Source organism: Osmia bicornis, chromosome 7 (genome assembly GCF_907164935.1).
Source record: "Osmia bicornis bicornis chromosome 7, iOsmBic2.1, whole genome shotgun sequence".
NCBI lineage: Eukaryota > Metazoa > Arthropoda > Insecta > Hymenoptera > Megachilidae > Osmia > Osmia bicornis.
In genome coordinates, this window is record NC_060222.1 from 8,130,835 (window position 1) to 8,144,626 (window position 13,792).

At 37.6% G+C, this 13,792-nt stretch overlaps 1 protein-coding gene and 1 non-coding gene across 5 annotated transcripts in view; one reads left to right on the plus strand and one right to left on the minus strand.

Annotated features, from left to right (window-relative positions):
• Nucleotides 1-13,792, minus strand: part of LOC114879646 (protein RUFY3) — a 178,669-nt gene that overhangs the window by 39,913 nt on the left and 124,964 nt on the right. The window lies entirely within an intron of this gene.
• Nucleotides 1,457-1,532, plus strand: LOC114882612. Its single transcript, XR_003790452.1, has one exon. It is a non-coding gene; the product is annotated as a U6 spliceosomal RNA (small nuclear RNA).

A 13,792-nucleotide genomic window follows, 5' to 3' on the forward strand; every position in this document is an offset into this window, starting at 1 on the left:
CAGAAAGAAGAAACTGTTTACATCGAGGAGACCAGAAAGAAGATTGAAGAGATTCACAAATTCGTTCGTCATCGTATGCGAATTTGTGCGGAAAAGACAAAATCCTGGTATGATTCTTTTGCAAGGCCAATTTCCTTTATTCCTGGGGACAAGGTGTGGTTTTACAATCCCCGAAGAACGAAGGGAAAATGTCCTAAACTCCAGTTTGATTGGGAAGGACCGTATGAAGTGATGAACCGGTTAAATGACTTAATCTACCGCATATTTCGCTCCCCAAAATCTAAACCGAAGGTGGTTCACGTGAATCGTTTGGCTCCATATGAACATTTACGGGGAAGAAACACCTAAATAGGGAAGGATCAAGAATAGGAGACTGAGGAGGGTGTTTCTGACGTCCTCGACCTAGAAGAAGACGCTTCGTCGCACAAAGCCAGGGTGAAGTTTCTTTCGGCCACGGTAAACTTGCTGGCTACGCGTGTCTAAACGATGGAGGAAGTGTTGTTCTCTTCGGAGGAAGAGGGCATCCCCTCAGCCGGTGTCCCGTTTATTTTGATTTTTGTATTCGGGGTTCTGGTCATCGGACTGCGTAGTTGTGGTATGCTCCGGACCACCAGTCCATCGAGGAAAGATTTTGCTTGATGGCTGGGGAGCATCCCCCGGTAGAGTGGACCCGTTGGACTGGAATTTCTTCATCCGAGAAGACTTCGAGAGGAAGGCGTGAAGGCCCAGGAATCAAGAGGAAGGGCGAGGAACTGTCGGGACCTCCTCGAAGAAAGAAGAGTGCTAAGAAGAATTGGAAATCGAAGAAAGAAGAATAGGAAATTGGAGCGGTTTCTAAGTTGACTTGTTAGCACTGAACCGGCGTCTTGCTCAGGGTTTTTGAGTGGATTTCCCCTGGGACGAAGGACGAATGTCAAGACGTTAGCTGCCTGAGAGGGCCACTTAGGTAACTGTTACGCTTTTGCTTTTAACCTCCTTTCAGGCAGAGGTATTAAAGAAGAGGTTAGCATCCATGGAAGACTGACACCCCGAGGTTAGAGACTATGACTTGATTTGGCTTATTGATCGGCCTACGTGAAGATGGTTACAAGTATGAAGATGCCCGCGGTCGGGTCGACCGCTTATTGAAGGAGGGGAGCAATGTTGCGACGGCGAGAAGTTCCCGCTCTTTCGACGCATCGACCGCTTCTTGATGTATCGAAAGAGCCATCGACTGCCCCGTCCGAAGCTGTCGTCGAGTCATAACGTGAAGCTATCCCTTGTTTCGAGCGGAAACACGTCACCGGATGCTTGAGGTCTCTTAGACAACCGCGCGTCTTTTTAAATATCAGATTGTATCGGGAAGCCGAACTGTACGGATCTATTGCAAAACCAATTGTGTAATTGAAATATAGACAGTCTAGTTTGCTCCTGGTGTATTCATTTAACTATGGAAAGCGCGAGCTCCACTCCCCGGCGCAACATTACAGAGAAGATTAGCATGGCCCCTGCGCAAGGATGACACGCAAAATCGTGAAGCGTGATAATTATTCATCATGGATAAAGATCAAAAGAAATTCGACAATGGAGGTGGTGCTAAACCCGACACTTCCGTGAAGAAGAAGCGCCCTGGCAAAGGATCGCGTAAGCGAACGACTGAAGCTTTCCGAGAGAAGGTAGGAATGAAGCAGTTAGCGGAGCGACGCAATAAGATCTTCGAGAAGTATGGTCTTTTGGATGCGGATGCAGTTGAACTAGAACAATCTTTAAATAACATGTCTTTAACAGTTCAAACTTATGCTGTTCCACTCACAGTATCCACCAGAGGAGTGGGATTTTCTGCTACAATCGAATATTCTCGAATGATTACTACTTGGAATCTTGCTGCTATAGCTGAGATTTGCACCATCTTCCAGTACTATCGCGTTAGTTTGTACCTTGTGTACTATAAGGTTTATGAAATGCGTTTTGCCCAAAGCGAAATGCAGTCATATCCTCTCCGAAACATGCTTTACTTCAGTGAGGAGGTCCGACAAATACTTGCTGGCGTTTCGCAAGTTCCGATTGCCCTTTCGACTGTTCTTGGTGCTGTTGGGAAGATTGAGGGATCGACGGTCTGGCACTCATATCTGCCTGATGTTGTGATCACTGATCCAGTTTCTTGTGCACTGTTTCTTTCTCCCGCCAATATCCGGGAGGTTTTGGATCACATTAACGGCGACGCATCGACCGCTTCTTGATGTATCGAAAGAGCCATCGACTGCCCCGTCCGAAGCTGTCGTCGAGTCATAACGTGAAGCTATCCCTTGTTTCGAGCGGAAACACGTCACCGGATGCTTGAGGTCTCTTAGACAACCGCGCGTCTTTTTAAATATCAGATTGTATCGGGAAGCCGAACTGTACGGATCTATTGCAAAACCAATTGTGTAATTGAAATATAGACAGTCTAGTTTGCTCCTGGTGTATTCATTTAACTATGGAAAGCGCGAGCTCCACTCCCCGGCGCAACAATATTATATAATATTATATTAATTTTTTTAATAATATATATTTGTTTATCAAACTTTGAACAATACATCAACATGTTCATATATTTTAATAAAGTAATTTTAAAAATCTATCCTTGTTTTTCAATATATAATATAGTATATTTCACCTAAAAGGGGCGCCGTCGAATCATTGTTTGAAAAAGGGGGCTGTAGGCCAAGCAAGGTTGGGAACCTATGCTATACACGCCCTTGACCTGGGCGTTCACAAATTCGTTTCCCGAATATATTGATATATATAATTATTATATTACGTGATTCTGAATAGATGTAAATATCGATGAAAGTTAAAAAAAACAGCCCACGCACGCATTTCCTACATATTACTTTTGTATTTTTATCCGACTTCGAAAAGTAGGAGGATACTCAATTCGATCAGTATATTTTTTTTTTTAAATTTTTTTATTCTTTTTTTTCCTGGCTTTGTTCGCTGATTACTCCGAGATGAATAGACCAATCGGAATGAAATCTTTTGCATCTTGTAGGATATGTCTTCCGATTGGTCCCGTTATAAAAACATTTCGCATTTTTTCATTATTATTGCAAAATACAGGAAGTTTTTAATCTCAAGATTGGACGATTTCAATGACCTTCTAATATGTTGTCGGGAGCATGATTCTGAACAACTCTTTTATTATGCATAATTAATGGAAAGTTTTAGTTTCCGAGATATTCGTGAAAAACTATTGTTACTACTACATTGAATTCTACGTATGCCTACGTGTGTACTAGTGTATGAGTCAGCATGTATGTAGTCTTCGATTTTTCCTTACTGTTTCTATATACATATGTATCCTCTGCAAGGCACGTACCGATTGCGATGAAACCTTTCGCATTCAATAAGAGATATTTCCGCGATGATACCACTTACAAAAATGTATGGAACTTATTATCATTAAAAACTATCGTTATTGCAATTAATCAATAAATTCCACTAAAAAGTGTGAAATAAAATAATTTTTAACAAAAAATACAACCGACTTCGGTTGCGCCGAGGCGGCGCAAAATTAAAAACTTTTCTTCTACTAGAAAGATCCTAGTTCAGGCGTCGGCAACCTATCAAATCGTTATTGGCAGCATCGTATATTCGGGTATGTTTAATTTTGCGCCGCTTCCGAAAAGGTTGAAATGTATTTAGTATACTATTTAACAAGTAAATAGGTTTTATTAATAGCTGTTGAGTATTTGTATAAATGGAGTAGAAATTATTTCATATTTTTTAGTGCATTTCGAAGTCGGTTGTATTTTTTATTAAAAATTATTTTATTCATTCTCGAAGGATCTGGAGACGTCTCGCCAAAAACCGTTAAATCATCGCGTTACATTGTCTCGCCGAAACCGTTGGAATAATCACGTCTACATTAGAAAAAATCAAACTAAAAAAACATTATAGGTATAAAAATTGGATACACATTGAACCCCACTATTGGTGTTGATTATGTGTAGCTACGACACTGACTAGATGAAGAGAGCGAGCTATGGCCGTCTGGCGGCAAAACGCCGTGCTCTCATTACCGGCAGATATTTTTTCGATTTAATCGAATTGCATACTGATCCTACACTTACCTGACATAGTTTCTTGTTCGGAAATGTCCTACAGAATTCGGTACTGTATAGAGAATTCGCGCTAGATAAAGAGTTGTTCTTAAAAATACAAAAATAATACGTAGGAAATGCGTGCGTTGGCCGTTTTTTAAATTTTAATAGACATTTACTTCTATTCAGAATCATGTAACTTAATAACTATTACATCAATATATTCGGGAAACTCTCCTCTATCTTTTAAGACCAATGCGAATGTTCTAGCGTTTTTAGTTTCCGCGTAATAGGTCAGTTTCCCCCAAAACACATGTTTTTTCAAAATCTCGTGTTTTTCGAAAACTGAGAGTGATAGAGCAATTCGGTTTTCGGATTCGTGTTCAGGCCGATAAGCTCTACAGCGATCATCCAGTGGCGATTGTAAAACAGAGAAAAAGTTTTTTGTTGGAGAGTGTAATTACTCAAAACTGTTATTCTTTCTTTTTCGACTTATTTTTGCATATAGAATTACTATCCGACAGATTGTACCACAATTTTCGGGACACCTTGTATATTTATAGATTTTAATATTTATGGACTTAAGTCCATGTTTCGTTTCATTTAAAAAGATTACATATTAGCTGTTATACAAATCCACCAATTCAGTTACTACAACACTGATTTTCCAAAGTCAAATTCCATTATTTAAAATTCATAGTACACACAGATTAAAGAAGAGTTACTTTTATGTTAAGTTAATGAATATTCATATTAATAATTATTTTATGTTCTCGTTATTCTGTTAAACAGTCATTACATGACGGACAACAACTCAAAATATTTTTAAATAAGTTTATTTCTATTGATCTTAGCTCAATAATAACCATTGCAATATAAAAGCTAAAAGATTAGTCATTAAAATCAGGTAAAAGATTTTAAAAAATTGAAGAAAGTAAAACACGTCAAGCAGTGAAAAAAGGACATTTTTCTTTACGGTTTGTTAAACATTTAACTAATTCCATTGAATAGTTTTATCAAAGACTGATTCTATGTTAAATAAAAAAAGTTATGCTTTACAATGTTTAATAAAGACGTTTCTAATAGTACTCGAATACTGATAAAGAATATTACTCAATAATGTTACTTGAAAAAAAGAAAATAAACAAAATCGAGATTGTACTAAATCGATCCAGCAGTAAAAATTATTGAATTATTTGTAAGTAGAAGGACAAAAGTGATAAAAAGAAAATGAAGAAAACTTTGACATCTATATCTTCGATTCGCTCTGGTCCGTTTCTTCATCTGGCTTTCTCTCACTGTCTACAATTTCTCCATTAACTCGTGATCTTTATTTTCAAGCCATTACCAACAGTCTATTATAATAATGTGGAATTCGTTATCTAAAAAGAAAGGACGTAACGGGCAGATTTGGGACAACCACCACCCTACATTTTAGATCTAAATTGAATTCCGTAAGTGAAATGACGAGACTTCGTTCACTGGTGGGTGGTTGCCGCTATTACAGGAGACTAAGAGATCGAATAATATCTTCTCGATAACCGATTTCCTCGCGAAGTTAATTATTGAACCGTCCCATCAACATGACTTACGAGCGAAACCTAGTAGACTGGTAATTGCAACTCCGTATCCGTAGCTTGTCTCAAGCTGATCCTATCTTTACGCTGATAGATAGGTACGAAAAAATATGATTACATTAATACCTGTATCTAATAAAGCATCTAAATTAACGTATTTTTGGAGAGTTTCATAAACTTTTCATAATTTATCGAAAAATTATAGTCAGAGTACCAGTTCTTGAGCGTTTCAGCATATAACCCTGGAAATGAAATGTTTGCGATTGTCTAATGTTTGTGTTACTGTTACGTCTGTGTGTTATTTTTATAAAATACCTCGTGGAAAAATGTTGTCCGAACGCGAAAAAGGAATGATAGAGGCTTTCCAATCTGAAGGAAAGAGTGTTAGAGCCATTGCAAACGCGATAAGCCGTTCGCCAAGGGTAGTGGGCAATTATTTGAAGAATCCAAGTCGTTGTGGTAAAATCAAACGAAGAAGCCAACAACGAATATTGACAACACGTGACGATCGACAAATTTCAAAATTTGCATCTAATTCGAGGATGAGTTGTAATGAAATTAAGCGTAAATGCGGGCTTCAGGTATCTATTAAGATCAATTAAGTGTAACCCTCACATTGCTAGAGCGAAAATGCAAAGTGCACCACGCCTTAAGAATCAACACAAAGCTGCTAGGATCAAATTTGCACAAAACAATATGGACCGAGATTGAAAGCGGATAAGTTTATATTCGGTAATTAGATACAATCATATCAGAAATTTTTTTCTTCTATTATTACGAATATTTAAAGAAGTTTTTTTTCAGGTGGTGTTTAGCGCCAAAAAGAAGTTTAACATGGACGGCCCAGACGGGTTTAACTCGTATTGGAGAGATCTTTGCAAAGAAGGGCGGTATTTTTCGAAACCAAACTTCGGCGGCGGGAGCGTCATGGTTTGGGGTGCGTTCAGCTCTCTTGGCACTTTGGAATTAGCTTTTCCATCGGCCCGAATGAATAGTGAGGAGTATCAGTTGATACTCACGGATCATCTACTACCATATTTGCATGTGTATAAAGTTAGCCCCCCATTTTTAATTTTAAATGTTTTTTTAGTTGTTCCAGGTTGTTCTATGTTTGTTCTATATTGTTCCAGAGTTATAAGACCAAAAACCAAAAAGCAAGACAAGAAACGCAAAAAAAACAGTTTTTTTTAGCGTCCCCCCATTTTTTGAAAAATCCAATTTTTGTTGTTGTTCTGGATTGTTCTAATTGTTCTAAACATTGTTCCAAAATATCAATTCCCTAAAATATGTTTTTACAAAGATACAGTAAAAAATATCAAAAAGTGCTAAAATCATTTTTTTATCTTTGTAGCTATCATTTATTGTTATCTGACCATTAAATTACATATTTGAGCTGCAAATAACAAGAACAACTTGGAACAACTCTCAAGTTTGCCAGAACAAACATATAAAAAGTTCTTTATTCTTAAAGGTAAACATATAAAACACTTTTTTCCTTTTTGACATCTTTGTCAATCCATGGGAACTTTGTCACCTATAGTTTCTAAGATATTTTACTTCAAATCGTAATATTTGTTTTTTAATTTTATACATTCTTTATTTGTATCTTAAAGTCAGTGACGTAAGATATAGCTGTGTTTTGATCTCTTTTGGGGTGCTTGATTAATGTGTCTTTTTGTTTTTCGCAATATACTCAAAAAGATTTGTATATATAAATATTTTATATATATACATACATAAAAACACACACACAAACACACATATATATTGGCGGGTCCTCTTCGCTTCCTTCCGTCGTCTCTACCGATCCGTTACCGGCGGGTGGGAGGAAGGGTTGGGGTCGGTGATAGGGGTATTGCGGGGGAGGGACGCGAGCGCGTGCGAGCCAAGGGACTTGGCTATTGTGACGGGGGAGCACTCGTGTCACCACGTTACAGTTAAAAGAAAATTCTAAGTACTTAAAACATTTTTTGTTTTTTATACACATTTTTTATGTTTTAAGTTTTTACATATATACACATTTTCGCGTTTATTTCTGTATCATCCATAACATGTACCGATTTTTTACATACATCATCAAATTGCATCCACTCATCATTGTTTTTTACGAATGCAGTGTAGTGTCCTACGGATGTCATTGTTGTACATTGAGTTGCATTGAACTTGTCGCAGTGAATTTGTAGCCAACTTCACTGCGACAAGTTCAATGCAACTCAATGTACCTCCTCCATAATTTATTGCTCCTGCCAACTCGTACTGTGTTTTATTTAGTACTAAATTATTTATAAAGTTGTGTAATTTAGTTTTATAATCCGTTCCATCTGTAGTTTCAATAAATATTATATTTCCATATTCTATTCTAACATTAACATTACTGCTACATTTTGTACAATTATTCTTCGACGTGTAAACATATTCATCTATTGCAGTTTGTAATTTCTCATGTCCAAACTTTTTTAGTATATCAATATTTATTGGTAAAATGGTTCCTTTACGTTCAGTGACATTCTCACATTTTATGCAAGTTATTTTCAAATAGTAACTAAAGTCTTCCTTAAATAATTGTTCGCAAAGATAAGATATGTTTGAAACTGCATCGATAACTATGACGCCAGGTACATTTTCGCATACAAAATGTTTGATTTCACATAATAATTCTGCTCTTTTTCTATAAGTTATTTTACTTGAACCAGTTTTTAAGAACAATTTTAAAAATTCGAAGGCTTTTGTAGAACTTGATTCGATTACTTGACGGAACGAATTGTGTGTACCAGCAGAAGCTAAAATTTGAAAAATGCTGTCGAATCCACATGTATTTTGTATAATATGTATGATAGCTACAAAGATAAAAAAATGATTTTAGCACTTTTTGATATTTTTTACTGTATCTTTGTAAAAACATATTTTGGGGAATTGATATTTTGAAACAATGTTTAGAACAGTTAGAACAATACAGAACAACAACAAAAATTGGATTTTTCAAAAAATGGGGGACGCTAAAAAAAACTGTTTTTTGCGTTTTTTGTCTTGTTTTTTGGTTTTTGGTCTTATAACTCTGGAACAATATAGAACAAACATAGAACAACCTGGAACAACTAAAAAAACATTTAAAATTAAAAAATGGGGGGCTAACTTTACACACATCATATTTGCGTAGATATCGTCGATTTTTACTAACATATCAGCAAGATAATGCACGGATTCATACGAGCAATAGCATAATGGCCTGGTTTCAAGAGAAAAAAATTAACGTTTTGAACTGCCCAGCGTTTTCACCGGATTGTAATCCTATGGAAAATCTGTGGGCCATTCTTGTTGCGAAAAATTTACGCCAATAATAGACAATTGCAAACAGTTCAGGAGCTCAAACAAGCGATTACTGAAGCCTGAAAGGATACTGATGTTCAAGTACTGCAGAATCTTGTCAAAAGCATGAAAAACAGAATTTCTCAAATTATTAATCATAATGAGAATTTAACTGACTATTAGTTTTAGTATTATTATACGTGTCGTTGTTGTTAATTATAGTTATAAGTTGAAAATATATAGAAGTACATAACTGCGGTTATATGCTGAAATGCTGAAAAATTGGTAGAGTCATGTGGGTCAAGTGTGCGCAGCGGGTAAGTGTGCGCAGACTAAATATTTCTAAAATAGTTGAAAATTAAGAATGGGTACCCACTCCCTTTAGTGCTTATTACGTCATTGAACGAAACGCTTATGTGCTGCCGGTCGCGGTTTAATTGTTTTGTCAAGAAAGGTAAGTGAAATTTTTTCCTAAATATATTATGATATTTTGTCATTTTCAATTGAAAAACTTACATACATGCGTTACGGTATTGAATACTTATTATACATATATGGCTCTTTGATACCTTCGTTATCCTGTTTTCCTTGACAATTTGGCTCTTCTCTCTCAAAAGTTTGCCGACCCCTGCCCTAGGCGAACCGAGCCGCTCGACGAGGAATCCGTGTAATATGATCCGACCGTAATATCGGTGCGACTAATACTAATTGAACGATAAAACTTTTTTATTTTTAATTTTTTCTTAATGAAACTTTTACGAACGCATTTGTGAGATTTTTTCTGATTAAAATGATACCAAACACGATATAGTTTGAATTAGTTTGAATTATAGTAATAGAATAAACAACATAGAATTGACACCACGACTGAATATAAATGATGTCGGCTGAATACAAAAGATGTGTACGGACTCAAAATCGGCATGTCGGCTGAATAGAAAACATGTGTACGGACTCAGAATCGGCATGTCGGCTGAATACAAAACATGTGTACGGACGCAGAATCGACACCTCGCTTGGATAAATGAAACATTAAATGCCCAGAATCGACACCTCGCTTGAATAAATGAAACATTAAATGCCCAGAATCGACACCTCGCTTGAATAAATGAAACATTAAATGCCCAGAATCGACACCTCGCCAGGATAAATGAAACCTTTGAAACCAGAGCCGACACCGCGACTAGTTTTGATTTCGATCTCTCTTGCTTTTCGCCAACTTTTAACATCAAGTTTAGCAAGTAATTATAATTCAAACTATATCGTGTTTGGTACCACTTTAATCACAAAAATCTCACCAATGCGCTAGTAAAAGTTTCACTAAAAAAAAGTCGAAAATAAAAAAGTTTTTTGATTCAATTGGTATTAGTCACACCGATACGTGTTTCGCCTCTTTCCTTTAATCATCGGACCTCTCTCTTTCCGCCACTGTCTATCCCTTTCTACGTTCACGCTTGGCTGGTCGTCGCGTGTAACCCGAGATTCGACACCTCGCTTAGGTAAATGCAACCGCTGGGTCCCAATGTTGGTTGAATTTATCCAGGTTTTACTGTACTTCATAACGTTTTCACGACGTTTCTTCCTTTCCTACTTCAAATGGGACTGCCAGCTTGATTGTTGCGAGGTCTGTTTGGCTTTTCGTCTTTTTCTACGTTCGGTGACTTCAAAGGGTCGATACGAGTCTCTCTCGGTTATTCTTGGTTATCCAGAATAACAGATTTATGACCACGAACCATGACCTATTTTCGAATGTAGAAAAGACAAAGAGCGAAACAGAGATCGCAGACGCTCAAGCTAGCAGTCCCATTTGAAGTTGGAAAGGAAGACCAATAATGTCGTGAAAACGTTACGAAGTAGTGCGGAATATTACATGTTTTTCATCTGTGCAACGTGACAGTGGATAAAAATGTTTATTTACATGAACGAAAATTCTGTGAAAGGTGATAGTGACCGTGTGGTTGAGTGGGTTCAATGATCTTGTCTGGAGATCAGCTGTTCTTCGAAAGTTTAGGATCGATACAGTAACCCAGTGAGAATTATCTGCTTTTAGCATAGCAGGTTAATTTAGGAACGAATGGGTAAGTTTCATTTAAATTATTTTAAAATTGTTATTAATTATTCCATTTCAAACATTTTTATTTGTTGTTTAGAATGTTTAGAATTTCCTTTTTTACATAATGACAGGCGACAAGAGATTAGATTCCGTATTTATTTTAAACAACAACTAAAAATGTTCAACCAGTTCAATTTTTTTATTGTGCTGTGCCAATGGGGTGCCGAGCCGTTCGTTCGCGAGCTACGTCAAGCCCCGCTTTCGTAGCCGACGCTGCCGTCCCTGAGCCCGCGCGCTCGGATTGGTCAGTGTTTTTGCTTAATAATTCAAAAAGGAAGCTTGAAACAACTTTTTCGCAAAGGAAAAAGTTTTTCAGAATCACCCCACCTACCACCCCTTCAAAGGGTGAAAATGCGTTACGGGACACCCTGTATAAGACCCATCGGGCACACCCATCACCCCCGCCTCCCCCCCTAACCTAAGACCGTCACGCGCGGCATGTACGTATCGTGCAACCGTACAGCCATAACAAAGAAAATCAACCACTCACGATAAGCGCAGCATGTAAAAACCAGACACAGCACGAGATCGCAAGTGCTCTACGCTGAGCCCTGATCAAAACCAAAACCCACACCGAGCACCTTTGTACGTTTTTGGATAGAAATTTAGATGTATATATTCTGACATGTAAAACTGCACAATAAACATATGTTTAAAAAAAAAAAAAAAAGGGTAGAGCGCTACCCTACTAGTAAGACGGCTAGAATTCGAATCCAGACCTGTGAATAATATTTTTTTCTCCTTTTTTTTTTACTAATTTTTGTTGTGAAAGTATACTTCCATATTATACATATTACATAGTATACGTTATACATTATTTTACATAAATTTAAAAATTGCAAATGCACTTACAACATAACATTTTCTTATTCTAATCCTATCTTTCGCAAGTGTACCCTTACCGTTAGGTGTGATCCTTACCCTATTTTACCTGCTTGACAATTGCAACTTTTGGTGTGAAACATTCGCACAGGCAAACATTTGGTTGGGTCCGGGAAAATGGGGCACCCTCCGATCGAGGTGATTTTTCTACCATAGATAGCCCTTGAGATGGGGAATCCAACGGTGGTCATCCCATCTCTTAACTCCCACCCGTCGCCCCGGTAGAGGTCAAAAACTAAAATCGCTCAAAAAGTGGTTTCTGCACCGATCTCGGTGAGTCCATAGAAAATATTTAAAAAAATAAAAAATTTGAAAAAATGGAAAAAAATGAAAAAAAATTTGAAAAAAATGAAAAAAAAATAAAAGAGAAAAAAATATGGAAAATATTTTTTTTCTTATTTTCTTAATGTGCTTATAAACAAAACATAATCATTTGTTTTGAAAGCCCCCCCCCCTCCACCCCCCCCCCCCCCTGGTTATATTTGATGGTTTCGGCGCCTTCGCTTGCTTGGCTGCTTCGGCTGCGGTGGGGCGCAATCCAGACAAACGCATTCTCCAAGTCTCCCTACGCGCCTGTCATAGTCATTTGCCCCGGGATATACCCGTCGAATATCCGTTAGAAGACGACTCAACTTGTCACCAAGTGTAGGCAAATGGCGAAGGATATTTCGACGTTATAAAAATTCTCCGATATATACAGTGTGTCCCACGTAACTGGAAACACTCCAATATTTCCTAAACTATTAAAGATACAGGAAATTGCTTTTGTGGTCATTGCATGGTAAGATGGAGCAACATCTTGACGTAGACAAATTTTTTTTTGCATCATTATTTTCAAAAATATAATGGCAAAGTTTGGTTTTTTAAATGAGTCTATATATTTTTCTTTCGATCATTTGATAGTGCTTTTGAAATCGAATCCATTAAGCTTGCATGTATACACTTGATTTTCATTTGTTTACGAGATATTGCACTAACAAATTTGGAGATTTTTCACGGGAAAAATTCCCTTCAGTGGGAAATAACAGCAGGGGTCCTGTTCACGCGAAAAGTGCCGCGTGTTAAGCAGTACCACTTGAAATTGATACCACGGGCGGCCAGCGGGACGGCAGGCCCAAACCTTAGACGCGAACAGGACTCCTGCTGATATTTCCCACTGAAGTGAATTTTTCCCGTGAAAAATCTCCAAATTTGTTAGTGTAATATCTCGAAAACCAATGAAAATCAAGTGCATACATGCAAACTCAGTGAATTCGATTTCAAAAGCACTATCAAATGATCGAAAGAAAAATATATAGTTCCATTTAAAAAACGAAACTTTGCCATTATATTTTTGAAAATAATAATGCAAAAAAAAATTTGTCTACGTCAAAATGTTGCTCTATCTTATCATGCAATGACCACCAAAGCAATTTCCTGTATCTTTAATAGTTTAGGAAATATTGGAGTGTTTCCAGTTACGTGGGACACACTGTATAGGGATGCAGGGAATGCTACGACAGGTACGGAGATGCTTTTTTAGTTCCCGCCATTGCCGTTCGATAGTGTTCGTATGAACAGCGACCTCAAAAATATCATCTTTGCCAGGGACTGATACCCCTAACCTCGGGAGTATACCACGCACTTGTACCGTGCCCTCGACAAAACGGTAACGGTGGTTTACTGTGGCGTGACCTTTCATGCCCAGACGCCGGTCACATCCAATATATGATCGGTGTTGATCGCTCATAATCCAAGAGTTTGGCGCAATCCAGGCTCGCATGATGGCATCCAGGGTGGTCCGACTCTTGTCCTTGATGACTTCCACCCACATATCACCGGTTTCGCGGCTGATGGCTCCGAACACCCACACC